Below are 17,179 nucleotides of genomic sequence, written 5' to 3' on the forward strand. Positions count from 1 at the left end.
TCCCCCACAAGTGCAACTTTCATCACAAACGCAAGAGACATTAAAATTTAAGAAGGCAGCCAGCCTTAAGATTTCAGCAGTTAAAAATAACTAAGGCCACAAGATTAATTTTCTAGCTGAATCTCTATCCTTCACTGATATCAAAAAGCCCATTATTTTTGTAACAATATGAGCAGACAGCACTGCTGGTAATGACTTTGGAATGTCTTGGCACTCTTACCTAGGTGAGATATGGCAGCCTTGAGAATTATATAGGCAGGTACAGTAACTATGTTACACTCATATTGCCTTACTCTGAAAGCAATGGATTTTTTCTGCTGCAGCTGGCAGCTTTGGCAGCGCTCTAGCCAATAGAAGGGGAATTCTGAACTGATCTCCCAATACAAGCATTTCAACTTCACAAAGTTTTAAACATCTGCAGTTGCTGGTCAGGACCACAACATCTTTTGGCAGGTAACACAGGAATTACAACAGCTTTCCATGGAAAAGGAATTGCCTCTATTGTCTCAGTCTTCTCCAATCCAAATCTCACTCTGCATTTTATTCACCTGGACTTCAATGCAGACTCAATTTTCTCCCTTAGAGAGAGAAAGAGGTCAGCCAAGCAGAACTATGTTGCTACCTCGAACACATAATAAGGCCAGGGCAGGGCTCAAACAGTAAAAAAAGCGTATGGACCAAATTACCTGTATCTGGGATTACATTCAAATCCTAGAGCTGCCAAACAGCAAATACAGCATCAGGCAGTACACTGGCACCCTACAAAAGGTGTAGCCGAACCCCTTCACGCTAACAGAATCAGAGGCAGGAACAAGTAGTGCCATGAAATCAGGCAGAGAGCAATGCCAGACAACAGAAACCTCTGGGACAGCGATGGCCCTGAATGCTGGGCCCAGCCACACTTGCATCGGTGGGAAAGGCAAGCAAGGGCTTCTCACCTCCTTGCCCTTTCAGACCTTAGCAGAGCTAGGCAACATGCCAAAAGAAATACTGAAACAGCATCTGACAGTCAAGCCACAGCTAAAGCAACCCCCCTATTTTTCAGCTGACAGCATCTCTTAAAAAGCAGGGTGGCTGAGTAAATGAACACATTACCGATCTGGTGGTCCTACACTTAATGAAAGTGTCTGTATACATATATACACACACATCAATATTTCTATTAAACACAAGACAATCCTTCAGGAAATCTCATGAAAAAATGAAATTAGTTATTTCATCAGCTATTGCACCTGCATTAATACTCAAGCCAGTTAGTTAACAGCTGAGCATTAATACTGCAGAAGAAAGAAAAATATAACTTTAATATGTCCCTAATAACAGAGAAAAACAGGACATGTGCAGGCACTAGGAGTTCTAACATTAAACAGGTACTGTACAAACACATACTACCAAAAGAGCCACAGGTTAGGCATCTAAATAAAGGGGATAATTTTCAAGCCCTTCAGCAGATGTGGAAGACATCGGTCTCATCAATGCTTATCACCTGTGCACAGTAACCTTCCTCTCTCAAAAAATTTTCTAACAGTAGGTACCTATACTTGAAAACAAAACCATGACTACTGATGAAAAGTTATTGCAGCTACAGGATATAGCTATAATTGCAAACATCTCTCTGCTTTATTCAGAGGGGCTCCCACAGGTCTTGCTGAAGGCTGACATTAGATTGGCATTACATCCCAACTCTAAATCAATTTCCTCAATCAAGTTCAGGGCACAAACAGCAAGTTAATGGTGACAGATAACAAACTGAATAGCTGAAAACATCCTGCCATGTTACTTTAACATGTAACATGTTAATTTAACATTAACATGCTACATGTTAAGTAGAACGGTTTTAGTTGGAAGGGACCTTGAAGATCATCTGCTTCCAACCCGCCTGCAGCGGGGAGGGACACCTTCCACTAGCCCCGAATGGACTACATGCTCCACTAGCTCCACTGACATCCCAGCTCTGTCAACTGCTAAGTGACACCAACCAGACAAATAAAAACAAAACCAATAGTGCTTCATGAAAAGAATCATTCTATTCTACAAGATTACAAAGCAGCCTTCATTACAACTGCTGTGGAGAGAGCAAACAGTGGAAATCCTAAAGGTTAGCAGGTGTATGTAGTGTCAAGGATTACTTACAGGGAAGAAAAAAAAAGATTTGAACTGAATGGTGGAACTGCTCTGCTGAGAAATTAAAACACTATTATTGGTGTCAGGATTTACATCATATTATGGCATACAATAATACATTTCCAAAGTTCAGAATAATTCAGGATTGTTACTCCTTGATTTGTAATACAGACATTTCTATAGCCCTGAGGTCAGCCAGACCAGCTGGGAGGGGGCAGCAACTAATCTAAAACTACCCTTACTAAGAGTTAGCAGGACAGAGTGAGATCTTTAGACACCTGAGAGCCCCACACTCCCCAGTGACAGGCCAGGGATGCAGAAGTATCTCACCTCAGAAGAGAGGCAAACTATCAGACAGTTCCTCTAAAACAACATACTCTGGCTTCCATATGTTTTCCATTTTCACAGGAAGATGGCCTCACTTACCAATTCTCTCTGCTGTCATCAAGTAAGTACTCTGCAGTGAAAATGAAGTGAGACCTGGAAAGGGAAAGCTTGAAGGAACAAGACTGTATCTTGTCCCTTCCACGGCCCAGAAGCAAGACAAGCATCCTTACATCCTCCTCTGGATTGTTATCTAACCTGTCCCTAAGCTTCCCACGAAGGTTATTGCAGAATTTCTCTACCTATCTTCTCTCACTATTTAGCTATTTTTACAGCAGGAAAACAGACCACAGAATAAATCTATCCATCAGGTATACACAACAACAGTTTTGAGCTTTGGATGGGGAAAAAAAAAAAAAAAAAAAAAGATTTAGTAGACTGCCTGGAGGAAGGAGACATAACATGGAAGAGATGGTACAAATATTTTCCAAACTTGCAGAGCTTAAAGTTGTTGCTGTCCAACAGCTGACTGAAGGCTTGTGTGACAACTTTGCGTGGTCTCAATCCACTTCTAAGTGCCATTATGACAGAAAGCAACACACAGAGCAAGCTGCTCTGCACAGCGGGCTCCAACTAGAGACCAAGACATCCTTTTGCAGCAGAACTACAATTTGCAGGTGAGGGCTGATGCTTCTGGAGAAACTCACATAAATTATAAGGAGAGTTAGAAGACAGATACAAATGGTTTAAGCTGGATCACAGAAGTGCACAGAACACAATAATTTACCTATTTTGCACTCGTTCAAGGTAAAAAATGACCATACTAAAACTACAATAAAAAATTTGCTATAGTGCTGGGTTGAAAATGAGTGTTTTTCTCTTCTAAAATGATAAACCCTCAGAAATAAAAAGGAACTATTAGTTGATTCAAAGCACCTTTGTACTGCATTTCTCAGGATTTTGACAATTCTTCCTTAAGTACTGTTTTCTAAACTACAGTAATTCTTGAAAAAGCCTCAGTCATCAGCAGGAAAAAAAACCAAACCACACTCTCTCTCATAAATGCAGAGAAAGCCCTATAAATCTGAACCTACGAGATTCGCTGTCTTTCACAGACTATCAAGACTTTAAATACAGGGTTTTGGGTGTGTTTTTTTAAAGGAAAACTTTATGAGGCATGAATTTTAAGTCAGTGTCAGGATTTAGGAGATCTCATTTATAATACATGAAGCCTTGCAATTGTTAATACTGCTATTCAATAACTAATACTTAAAAATAATCAACTCTTCTTGTAATTTGATCTCTACCTAAGTATCAAAGCTAATCTTTACAGATCCGGAGGATGAAAGCTGGTAAATATGCTATGTAGGAACCCTGGACACTGATCTCAGAAGTGCTGAACACAGACATGTTCACAGTTCAAAGGACACCGCAGACACTTGCTATCTCCACAACGTAGAGGGTAGCTACCACGTAAAACATGAGGTTGACTTGAAACAACTAAAGTTTACAACTTCAACCAAAGCAATACCAGCTACAGAAAGGGTAGCAAAAGCTTTTATGTTATTTATTGCCCAGTGCAATCTGAATTGCTGCAATTAAATCAACTACTAGATTTTACTTTAACTTTATAGTGGCAATAGTACTTACCCTGCAAACATTGTGGAGGAAGACAATGCAGAATGAATACATTAAAATTTTACTGCAAAAGTTCATTGTAAGTGAAGTTGGTTCCAGAGAAAAGCAAAACTTTCTGGTCTATGGACTTCAGGCAATCAGTATTACCGTCACTAATTAACAATACACCATACAGCAGAAGAAACAACAGTCTGACACAAAGTCAAATGGATGTGCTAGGATTTCAGGTAATATTTTTGTATAAAAAGACTATGGTGTTATAAAGCCAGAATTAAAAGTTATATAAGTACATCTAATTTATTACAGCTTTCAAGTGCTGTTCACTGACTGATTGGCAGAGACTGGCTCAAGCAATACAAGTAGTTATGTCAACAAAGCTAACTGACCATTTTTGAGATTGGAATATTGAACATGCAGATAGTCACTGCCCGAGATACAATCACACACACTATAGAAAAAAACCTTGCATAAGGTGGTATGGGTATAACAGCAGATAGCCAGAAAAGCCGAAATCTTGCAAGTGAAGTATATAAGCACTCTCTCCATTTGTGTCTTGCTATTTTATCACCAAGAAAAGACTCTTAATGCAGTTGGATGCTGTACATCCATTTATAGACTTGAAATCTTGTGTGTTGATTTAAGAGCAGAGAAATGAGTAAATTTCCATGGCTAAGGAAGGGCAGGGGGAGGATGGGGAAGTCTTTTCACCCACATAACCATGCCAAGTTTTATGTCCATTGTTAGCTTGGTCTCCTGCAGAGAAAAAGCTTACTTGACCACTGTGTAAATAGATTTTTTTTTTTTTTTTTTTACTTACAGTACCCTTTTACACCATCACCTGATTTCAGCCAGAGAAGAACAGATTGCCAGCATGTAATTAAGTTCCTATCACTTCTATAAAAACAGCCAAGCCAGAGAAGGCAAAATTGCAATATGAACTTCTACAGGCTCAACCCCAAAGCATGTCATCCAGTTTCCGTAACTGAAAATGGTAGCCCACATGTCACCCTGTCAGTGCAGTCTGTGGAAAGGGGGAATTGCATGCAAAAAACATACAGGCACCTGCAAACACAATGGAAAAATCCTTGTTTGACCTCGAGACACAAATTAAGCGCAATCTTCTTCATTAGCTCTCCTGTTCAGAAAACTACTTGCTTTTTATAAACAGATAAAGCACATGTGCCCATGCACAGCCACTCCCCTAAGATGCAAAACCCTGGAGCCCCACCTCAGATGACTGACTAAGCACATTTTACTTCTTTAAAATCCATCTATTATTTAACCAGTGGAACTCCTTGTACTGTGCAGATAAGCTGATAAACTGTACAGAGGACAGATTTATCAAGGAAAACACATCAGGACAGGAAAAATCCACTAAACTGCCCCTTCATCAGCATTAGGCTAACCGCATTCATATTACTTCCAACTGGATTGACTGAATTCCTATCTGCTCAAAGTCAGATCACCCTGAAAAATACTCAACAGTCATGCCCTGGCACCATTCAGAAAAAGATTAGGTACTTAAATGGAAAAGCAACTATATCTGCAGTTAAATTAGATTATAAAATTGTACAGAAAGACACTTTGTGACAGAAATTGAAAGCTAACTGCCTGACAGTAGGAAGGATTTCTCCCCATGGGTACAATATCCATTACAGTGGTTCTGTGCTTCCTCTACAGTGTTGAAATTGGAGACTGCTGGATATACAGCACTTGATCACAACCCCACCTTTAATTGCCAATTTCCTAGTAAGGACATACATTTGGTACTACTAGCAAACATAAAGCATCACCACATGCTTTCTTAAAGGAAAGGCCTAGAAGCAAAGTCCATATAACTAACCAGTATGTGAAGAAGCCCACAGCAAGGCTACTTTTTCAACATCACAGAAGGTACAGCTGGAAAGAACCTGAAGGACTCCCTACTTGAAACCAATACCATGCCTGTGCACCTGGGGAGGAGAGAGAATCAACTGGTTTTGAAGCATTCCTGATGGAGATTTCACTAGCAGACTCAGAAACCTGACCATGCAAACTCTGTCATCTCCACGCCACTGAAACCTGCAGCCTGCTCAGACAGCATCCAAAACCAATACAGCAAGAAGTCAGCCGTATGCAAAGCTGAATTAAAATACAGCATCTTCAGGTTAACAAAACTTCACTCCACGTAGCTCATTAGAATTGCCAGAATTGCAGCTCATTGGTAGGCAACTAATGAAGATGTAACAGATTCATACTTGCTTACATCCGTTTTCTGTGGAATCTGAAGTTTTCAAAGTGTTACAGAAGTGCACCTCCAGCCCTCCATCACAGTACTCCCTGAAAGAAAATGTGGGGAAAGACTAAACTGGGTAAGCATCCCCAGAGCACAGACTCCTCCACAGACCACAACCATAACTCCAATTAGCTTCAATAATGTAAAATCCAGGCTACATTGCATTTTCTGTGCTCACCCTACCTGCACCACTCAGACACACTATTTGACGTGCAACATGCTGAGCAGCTCAACCCCCATCATCTGAGGTACCAAAATTTAGTATGGCCAGTATCAACTACAAACTTTGTATTATGCCAGGTTTTTAAAGATTCAGATGCAGCCCAAGAAAATGCCTAAATGTGAAATATCAACTGCAACACTCAACCTTCTGAAACATGAGTGGGTAATTAAACAAGACAAACGTCCGTTAGACTTTTAGTAGGGGACTGATCCTCAGCTATGCAAGATATTGTAAAGGCAAAGGCAGATACAGACCCTACCCCTGAGTTTAAAAGCCAATATATCCTGTATGAACTCCACTATCTCGTCAGTAGAGTCAGCATGAGGCACATAGAATGGTTTGGACCTCAAAGATCATGTAGTTCCAAGCCCCCTGCCGTGGGGGGAAGACACTGAGAGCGCTCCTACAGCACAAACAGAGAGAAGGAACACAGGGCAAAGCAGTTGGTGCCTGATTTTGTTCGCTCAGCTATGTGGCTGTTCATAGGTTATCTGTGATATGCTCCTGAAGGCGGTCAGGGGAGTGACTGAACTGCCTTCTGGTTTTGTAAGCGATCACAACATAGACGGCACCCAAAACTGCAGTGATATAAAATTCACACATAGTATTTTCATGTATTTAAGCTCTGCTCTACCACTCAGAACACAATCCGACAATGCACCTGACACCCAACACATGAGCACTGTGCCCACCGGTCACACAGAAATTACATATTTAGGCTGCAACAAACGCACTTTGTCAGAAGACTGGAGACAAGAGTAATATTCTTACATTCTTTGGATATGTAAATATTCAAGTATCTATATACACACACATATACATGGAGGACAACAAAGCTATGATTTCTTAGTTCAAATCAGATATTGCCACACGGACAGGCTCGCTTAGGAAACATCCCAGCAAAACTATTTGATCCTTCATACGCACATATATATAGCAAGGTATACTTTTATATATCCATATGAGTAGATCTACCTGCAATGAAATACCAAACCACACACACCTTCCCCGCAAGCAGCGCACGGCTGCTCCTGCCGGCTCCCGGCCCCCCCGGCTGCCCCCCCGCGCCGCCCCGGGGCAGGGCGCAGCGCTCCCCGCAGCCCGGCTCCTGCTGCCCCGGCGCCCTGCGGGCCGGCTGCGGGCGGCGCTGCCCCGCGGAGCCCAGCGCCTCTGCGGGCAGCCGCGGTAGCTCAGCTCGGGGAGGCACTCAGCCGCTGCCCAAGCGAGGAGCCGGCCAGCACCGAGCCCGGTTTTCCACCCGCTCCCCACCTGCGGCGGCACCTGCGGCCGCGCCCAGGCCGCGACGACCAGCCTACCTGGCGGAGGGCAGGAGCCGGCGGGGCCGCCGCGGCCCGCTTCCTCCCCCGGTGCTCGGTGCCAGGGAGGGGCTGGAAGCCGGCGAGGTGCCGGTGGAGCTCGGCGGGGCCGGCCCGGGCGGCGAGGTGCCGCCCGCCTCCTCCCCGCTGCTGACTCAGGAGCAGGCGCCTTCCCTCCCCGCAGCCTCCCGGGGGCGGCCACCGCGTTTCGCGCAGGATCACGGCCCAGAGACCCCCACCCTCAGCTCGGCACGCACCGCCCACCGCCGACCCGGCGCTGTGGCGGCCGCGCCCGCTGCAGCGGTGGGGAGCTGTACCTGTGGGCAGCGGCTGCCTCAGCGGAGGGGAGAAGAGGCGGGAACCGGCCCCCAGGCAGGGACGCGGGAGCTTCTCGCCGCCGGCAAGGCGGGGAGCTGCCGCGCGTCCATCTTGAGGAGGGGGCGCGGGAGAGACGCCGGGCGCAGGGGGCAGAAAATGGCGCCGCCCGCCGGTAGGGCCGCCAGCCCGGCACGGGGCCCGCGGTGTGTGGGCCCGGCTGCTTGCCCGCCGCAGCGGGGTCCAGCGGCTGTGGAGCCGGTTACCTCCCACAGGGCTCCGCTATGAGGAGTTTTACCGGTCCAGAGGCTCTACCGCGGTGCTGCTCTGCTGGAGATAGGTAAAGCAGCGAGAGCCTCGCAGGCCTTAAGGCCTTACATAGAAATTCTTAAAGGCGTGGACTCAACAAGCCTTTGTGACAAGGTAGCCGAGCCCTCCATACTGCCCAGCTTTGTGTGCCAGTGCTCAGAGGGCGAGGGCAGTGTCCTTGTCAGCCTGCCACCGGGCCTCGATGGGGGTCCCCATGGTGTCACTGTACATATGTTTACGTATTCTGTTAAGGGAAGGTTGCTGGCTCAGCAAAAGGTCTTAACCTTTCGTTGTGTTCAGGTTTATCTTGAAAGACTTTTGCCATATAAGGGACAGGATGACTAAACCCCCCAGGTATCAATCACTGATTTAGTGTTTAGCTGTATGTTAAACAAATGTGTGCACGCAGTTTAGGCCAAGCTGACTTTCTGAAGCTGTTAAAAGTGATGAATGAAGGGACAGACTTCTAATCAAGGGAGTCAGCCTTGGGAAGGAGGGGCAGCAAAGAATGGATGGGGAAAAGAACTATGTTATCTTGAGTCATGCAGAAAGAAGCCTCCAAGTGAGGAAGTTCTGGCCGCAAGAGGGGACAAGCTGATAAGGTCTGCAATCCACAGAAAGCTGGTTGAAAGTAGGACAAAGGTAATCGTGGCAGTGGGAGACCACGACCTCCGACTCAAGGGGCTTGCCCGAGAGAGGGCAGATCCCACGTGGGGACCATGCGGAGTTGATAAAAAACTTCAGCAGTGCTATGTGAGGGTGCGTGCTAGTTTGCATTAGAACCCAGAAACTTGTAAGCAATCCTGTATGTGAATGAAAATGAAAATGTAACACACTGTGGATGTGCAAGTGCTCTGCTGTATCGAATGTGTACCCTCGAGTAACTCGGTGAGTGCGCTTGGAAGAAGCATTCCCCCGTGCTCCCAGGGCTGTAATAAAGAATGCCTGCCTTCTAAAACTTCAAATCAAGTCTTAGAGGGTTTTTCTCCATGACTGACTTTATGGTGTTGCCACCACCTGTGTACGGTCATGCTGCGTGGTCCCCAGCTCTCCACCACCTGTGCGGTGCTTGGCAGCCCCGTGTCCACGCGCAGTGTCTTGGGGACGCTGGCACTGCTGGCGGGGCTGTTCCGCAGTGGCTGGGCTGCGTGGGGACTGCAGCGGGAGGCTCGCACCCGTCTGGCATGAGCTGTGCTGGGGCAGGCCCTCCAGTCTACACATCTTTGCACCTTCTGCTTCTTTACAATTTTCTGGAAAGCATTGGGCCAGAGACCTGATGTTGCTTAGCTGGCAAAGCTCTGCATCCTAATAAATATCTCTGGACCCTCTATAAGAGTACCCATAGCTTGTTCAGCACAGGTTTTCCATAAAATATTCAGCATTTCTGCATCTTTGATTTAGCTCTATCCTGGTTCTCGCCTCATTCATATTTTCTGCTGAGGAACTCTATAGTGTTTGCAGTCAGAGCATGCAAAAATAGTTCGTGTCTTTGATTTTTACAACTGCACTCTGAAATAATTGGCCTATTTCCTTTTGGAAAGAGGCATTTTTCTACTCAACACCAAAATCCATGTGCCATAAATAAGTAGTTTTAAGTTTGTCCATCTTAGCAAAATTTTAAGCAAGAAACTTCAAGTAAAATAACATGCATAGAGCTGTGAGTTTCAAGTTTTAATTGCAAAGGTTTCATGTGGATTTGCACCAGTCTGTCAGTGTCCCAAATCCTCTCTTCCACCTGCTAGTGATGCTAGTGTATTGCCAAGTTCTGCTTAATCTTTAATGAACTGCCAACACTTGACTCAGGGTAAATGGTATTTCACAGGTGCTATAGGGTGATGAAAAAAAAAGTGCTGTAAAGATGTAAAAATGTCATCTCTTGAGCATACAGCTGCTTTTATCTCCTCTTCTGATTCCCACTTTACCGACTTTTATTAACAATAGTCTGTATGACATTTCCCGAAGCTACTTAAATACTCTTGGCATGGGGAGCCCGTAACTCATGTGCTTGCTCTGTAAAGCAAGGAATTAAATCTCTGAACTCTAATAGTGGATTGCATGTGAATATATGGAAAGGAGCCAAAACAAATTGTCTGTTGACTTTTTTTTAAATATATTTTTTGCTATGTGGTTATGCCAGTTTGGATTCCTTTGATTCCACAGGATCATTTTTTGTGATTTCTTTGTTGGCTGTTTGAGCCAGCTTGTGGAGGCTGAAGTTGCTCATTTGAAGTAAAAAGGATCATGTGCATTCTTAAGAATTATCAGAATAATAACAACACAAAAGGATTGATGAGAAAACTGCTGTATTTTTTCCGATGTTGACCAAGGCCACTTGACTTTGAAGAGGAGGTGTGTGCATAGGAGGGAAGCCTGGCTAGCTTTCCCTTGTGAGGCAGCCCCATTTCTCTTGCCTGGCAGCCTTCCTGTCAGCACTGAGGGTTGATTTACTGACCCACTGCGGGAAGAGGATTGTCCTCCAATGCTTCGCGTGGTTCTGCGATCCTAATTTTACTGACCGTAAAAGCACCAGATACAGTGGCACAGTTATTTTTTTTTTATTTCTTCTGCGAGGAAGATTATTCACTTGTATACTCAGCACTAGTGCTCTTTGAATCATCTGTGCAAGGATCCAAAAGGCTCCTTAGCACAGCACAGGCTTAGGGAGGCAAGTTCTCCGTGAGCCCTGTCAGGGGGCACCTCCCACCGCCTTAGCGAGAGCAGGGGGAAGGGGGCAAGAGCCGTAACTGTCCCTCTTTTTGCTTTCTCTGCACAGAAGGAGCTGATCCAGTGCCCTTGACTTTCTTTCACGCAGACTGCCTTCTCCATTAAAAGAACGGGGCACCGCTAGTCCTACAGAAATGCAAAGGCACCAGAGCAAACAGCTCCTGTTCGAGAAACCCAGCAGCAGCACCTGGTGCCTGTTCACAGTCTGCAGACTCTAGAAACGCTCTGAAATGGTGGAACAGACTGAGAAACCAGGGGCGCTGCAGATGGCTGAGGCTAGGACATTTTCTTGCTGAGCCAACTCTTGCCTTTCGTATCATTGATGAACTAATAGGCTTAACCCTCATGAAGTAATAGGCTCAGCATGCTGTAACGCTATCTGAAAATCATTAAAACTTCAAAATGTAGGTAAATGTTAATCTGGTTACCTCCAGCTGCCTTCCCACAGTAAGCACATTCATTTGGTAAGACAAAAGCCTTGTGAAGCTGTCATCACCCAGCACAGCTAACTCACTGCCAGACATCCAGGGGCATTTCGGAGTCTGCCTCTGACACGCACCCCCCCATCACTGCCAAATGGCCCTTCTGAGCAGCTTGCTGCTGTGACGGGGAAGCCCTGGCCTGAGGCAGAACATCACTGCGGCATGCAGAGAGGTTCTTCGCATCCCGGGGGGCTGGCACAGCCCTCCCCTTCACCGTGCACCCTGCTTCCTTCCCCCTCTCGCCTGCTTCACTGAACCAGCTTCTTTGAAGTTTTCTATGTGACATCTATTCCAAAAAAAAGAATTCTGGGAGATACACTGCTTTGGTTGCCAACACTTAACCTTTGTTAGACTGTACTGTGCTTTTCCAAAAATGCCCTTTCCCCACCTTGCATCTTAAATAGATAAAAAAACCTTGATCTGTTTCAGTTGGAGGGAGTGTCTGCCGACAGTGAAAAGGAGGGTAGTATTCACCTTCGAGGTATCTGAGACAGATTTATTTCTGATTCCCCAATACTTGTCAGAATTTTTGAAAGTCTCAGTGAGGTGAGTTCCCCTTCTGGGCTGTATTTGGCCACATGTTATTTCCAGTGTCAGTTCACATAAAGCTTCTGTCTCAACACCTGATGTCCGAGTAAGTTTTTATTAGCTTCTCTGTCCCACGAGGGACAGTATCAGGAGATCTAGTAGAAGTGCAAAAGATTAGAGTGACATGGTATAATCCTTTCCTTCTTTCTTTTATTGAAGTATGTTATCTTTCATTGAGGCAGACGTATACCCTTTTCCTTAACCAAAACTGTAGTTTTACAACATTTCTTTATGTTAGTAGGTCCATTTCTAGCCATGTATGCATGAATCCATAAGTAATGATACACTACTGACTTTACCATGGGTTGGTGCAATACGGTATTAATTTCATTTCAGTTGTAATTCAGCAACTCCTGTCTACTGCATCTCCTGTTTAAGCCTCCCGTTTTCTCGGCCGTTACTGGAATGGCAGCATTGCACTGACGGCTTCTCTGTTGCTGGGGCTGTTTCCTCTGAGCTGATGTTCCACAACATGCCTAGTCTCCAAGTAAAAAGATGCGATTTATGAATCTTTATTAATTAGTCTTTTTTTGTACTCTTAGTGAACACAAAACCTGGAAACCTGTACCCTAATGAAGTTCAGGGGAGTCACTCTGTAACCTCTGCTTGGGGTTTACGGGCACTGGGTGTTTCAAGACAGCACCTGCATGCACTGTGTCTTTGGTAAGATTTTGTATTGGATTGCCTGCCACTAGGTAAAATGCACCAAAATACAAAGAAGTGGTAACAGGACTTTAGAGATGGAGATTTTAAAATCACATTCAGCTGATACAGTTGAAAATAATGCCAATTACTCATCAAAACACACCAATCTGTTTCTGTGTAATTGTTCCCATCTTTGTTCTCTCCTGGTTGACAGTTTCCACTTTTTGCATTGTTTTAATTTCTCAGTTAGTTAAGATCTATAGGGCAAAGCCTTTTACTTTGTGCACAAACCATAACAATAGTTATGTTTTTTCAGGTGTTGCTATAAGACAAGTAGTCATGTTTGTATTTTGATCTAGTAGGTTTGGATATGTCTTCTTTGTCCTTGTGTCAATTGACTTCCAAACCTTTATATGATGTATGATATTTATAGCTTTAATCTTCCATGTACCTCCTCTTTGTAAAACAAATTTTTATAGTTATGGTTTCAGTTTACTCCATGTAATTAAGAGCATAAATGTTCTTCAGGTGTATACTTTGAATCATGATAACATGATTTTCTGCTCTTACTGTTGTTTTGCCTCCTTTTTTTTTTTAATCCATCTATTTATTATTTACCTCCACTGATGTTTAACATTTCCCTATTTTGTTCTATGTATATCTCTTCTCTTTTAGTAATTTCAAGCTATTTTGATGTAGAGGTGTTTAAAACTTTGCCTGGATCCTCAGAAGAAGCTGCTTCTCTTGATGTCTGAATCAAAGCATTAATAAAACAATGCCTCCGATAGCACAGGATTCCTCAAGATCCATTGTTAGCACCGATTATTAATAGGAGACAATTACTGCATTTTCTTATATTCCCATGCTTGTATAAGTCCTTTGGGGTTTATAGTTGGCAAATATTATATCACCGAATCAGGAAAAGAAATCAAATTATAAGTTGTAGCCCAGTAAGTGTTTTGCTTGGTTTCACTTTGCTGTTTCTATTCCTTTAAATATTTATGATGTTTCCTTACAAGTTTTAGTTGCCATATTCAGCAGCTATTTTACCTTTTACATCAACGTAAGAGGCAAATTGATATAAGGGCTCTGACTCTTGATTGTCAGCAATTTGGGTACTTATTAAGTGGCTTAAAGTGTATTTAATTAAAGAGGTAGTGCTTGCTTAGCATTCCATACTCAGTAAAACATTTAGCATTTATGACCTCTTAATATTTTTTAAATATGATTGCTTTTACTGTAGTGCAAGAAGAGTTTTAAAAGCTGTATGCATGATTTCCTCATTCTGGAAGAATGACTAACCACTAATTACACTGAATATAGTCTTCTTCTTGCCTGTCTTTATAGGTAGACAAATAAATTGTCCCTTACAAGGTGTTACGACTTTGTTTGTTCCTAATAAAAGCATTATGTCCCCACTTACTCACCATTCCAAAGGTGAAGAAACTTGCCAATCAAAGGAGGGATCAGTTAGTCGATGCTAGAGATGGATCCACAGTTTAGGCACTGTCCCAAGTCACACACAGGTCTGAATCTTCCTTTTTCTTCCTTTCTTCCACAAATTAAAACCTATCCTACAACATCAGCCATTAGCCTTTTTCCTATCTTTTAAAATAGTCCAGAGGGTACCCGGTACCCACATAAACGGAAGTAGCCCTAATGCAGGAGGCCATGTAAACTGGTGTTTCTTTGACAAAGCATGAGTTTATTGTGTTTTGCTTTTTTCCAGGATCCTTCGGAATGTTAAATTGCCATCCCCTGTCTTCACTTTCCTCATGAATCCTTTGGCTGCAGCTACCAGGGAGGTGAAGGAGATGTAAGTGGTGAAAGTAAACCTCATGACATTTTGTTCTTCTTAGTGGGGACGAAGAGAGCGTGCAGCAAAGCAAAAGGTGTGGGCACTGCTTGCTGGGGCTGGCTTTAGTGGCTTGTGCCGGCGTGTTGCTGACAGCCAGCTGCAGGAGGACAGGGAAGACTTGCTCTGGCAAAGTTACTGATACAGGGAGGTAACATCTCTGGTGATCTAAAGTCAACTGGTACCGAAATAACTCCTTAAAAATGCCAGTAAATATGGACTGACATTGCAAGGCTAACTAGGCTGTCTTTTTTGCATTACATGGCACTAACGATTTCATATTAGACTTCCAAATTTCATACTACTGGCACAGTCCCAGTTTTTATATCCATGCAAGGGTTTGGATTAGACCTGAATATTGGTACAAGAAAGTGGTCTTTCTACTAGGTTCAGTCCAATTCACTTAGCAATGTTCCCAGTTACTTAAACTGGGAGGGATTAATTTCATTTAACATCAAATTCATTCCTTGTAAAAACATATGTAGGCCAAAAGAGTGTAAAGGACATGTATAAAAGACACAGTATGGCAATGTGGGAAATGATGAGCAATGTTAAACCCCCCTTTTCTCTAACATTATCATTTCCTTAAGCAAGCAAAACACCCTTTCAAAATGAAAAAAAAAAAAACCCCAAACACCCAAGGACTCTTTCTTCTTCTGGTATGTTTGAGAGCTGTTCTGTAAAAAGCAACATGTATCTTAGGATTTTATGAGATTTTAGTTATTTGGGAACATAATTAAATTAATCAAGTGCTGAGTTTTCTGCCTTAGTTTTCATGGGGCTTCACACTGATGTTTCTAAGCTGAGTGTTATTGCTGAGAAGCTTTTTGGGCATGGTGAGAATAGTTCCTTTAAAATACTATGGCAATGTTATTGCAATTGTACTATCATGGCTGCCCTTCAAGAAGCCAAAAATAATGGAGAGCTGTGTTTAGATGTGGCTTTTCTTTACACCTGGGCAGCCTGTTGAAGCCAGGAGGTAAGCAGGGCTCCTGACCTAAGAGGAAGGGTTACTTCACACTCGCTAACCCTCTCCTCAATCCAAATGTTCTTGGTCATCTCCCATTTGTGGTTAATGTCACGACCTACTGCAGCAGAGAGGCACGCAGCCCCGTGGCCGTAGGGCATGGGCAACCTATAGCATGAGCATGATGGGCGAGCCCCCTGCCCCAGTTAACTGTGCCCCAGAGGGCACGACAATGCCTTGTTCAGCAAGGCCAGGCTGGCACCCCAGGGTGGGCGTTCAGGCCCCCAGGCGGCAGGAGGGGTATGTGGTGCTGACAGGAGCTGGGACAGGGGCTTCTGATCCCCACAGCAGTCTTTTTCTCATTTCAAAAGTTTGTCACTGTTGCATGCAATAGTTGATTCGCATAGTATTATTCAGTCCTCAAAAACAAGTTGGCTATGGAAACAGAGGAACTAAAAGAGATTGGCACAGTTTACGTGCCTTTAAGTAGAGTAAAACAACTGGCCCTGCTCCCTTTCTAGTTTCTCAGCTGGCTTTGTGACCTCTAGTCGGTGCTGGCAAAGGTACTCAACCAGACATGGCCCTGTGAGGCTGCCCTTCCAAAAAGGAATAGCAGACTGGAATTACTAAATTATTATCTGTTAATAATATTATAATACTGTTATATGTTATATATAATATGTATAATACAATAAGTAATACTAAAGCAGAGAGATATTTTTCAAAAAAATAAATGTTGTCATGATCCATTTTTGTAACCATATCACTACCATTTATGGTTATAAGGAGCGATGGAGGGCCTGGAACAGGAAATCCAAGCTATTTGCAATTAGCCAGGCTGAGCTTCAAGTGGTTTTGTATCTCACAGTGTAATTTTATCTTGAGCAGAATCTTTCATTCTTATTTCCTTTTTATGTTGGAGACGTGTTTGTTGAAATTATATGTCAATATTTCTTACATAAGCACAGTCAAACCAAAGGTCGATAGTACCCTGTCCTATACTGTTGCCAGAAGTAGATGGCTAAGGAAAAATATGCATCATAGCTTTAACATCTGCCCAGCATGTAGCCATACTTGGCTCATTGTGAGCTGATTGTGGAATTTCTGTGTCTGTGTATTTCCAGTCTGTGAGTACCCAAAGTCCTTTGGAACCTGTGTTAGCTGTTGGCTTCCATACCATGCGTTGGCAAGAGTCATAGAATCATAGAACCATTTAGGTGGAAAAAGACCTTTAAGATCACCAAGCCCAACCCTTAACCCAGCTCTGCCAAGGCCACCGCTAAACCCTGTCCCCAAGCGCCACATCTACGCGTCTCTGAAACGCCCCCAGTGCGGGTGCCCCCTCCCCGGGCAGCCTGTGCCGGTGCCTGACCACCCTTCCAGGGAAGAAATGT

At 43.8% G+C, this 17,179-nt stretch overlaps 1 protein-coding gene across 2 annotated transcripts in view; it reads right to left on the reverse strand.

The window, feature by feature from the left end:
- The window catches only part of KIAA0319 (KIAA0319 ortholog), a 59,364-nt gene extending 51,241 nt beyond the window's left edge, over window positions 1–8,123 (reverse strand). For both annotated transcript variants that reach the window (XM_055706277.1, XM_055706275.1), the window contains exon 1: window positions 7,901–8,123. The gene's annotated coding sequence lies outside the window, so the exon portion shown is untranslated. The remainder of the gene's footprint in view (window positions 1–7,900) is intronic.
- Window positions 8,124–17,179: the final 9,056 nt, after the last annotated feature.

This window comes from Falco cherrug, chromosome 3, assembly GCF_023634085.1.
Source record: "Falco cherrug isolate bFalChe1 chromosome 3, bFalChe1.pri, whole genome shotgun sequence".
NCBI lineage: Eukaryota > Metazoa > Chordata > Aves > Falconiformes > Falconidae > Falco > Falco cherrug.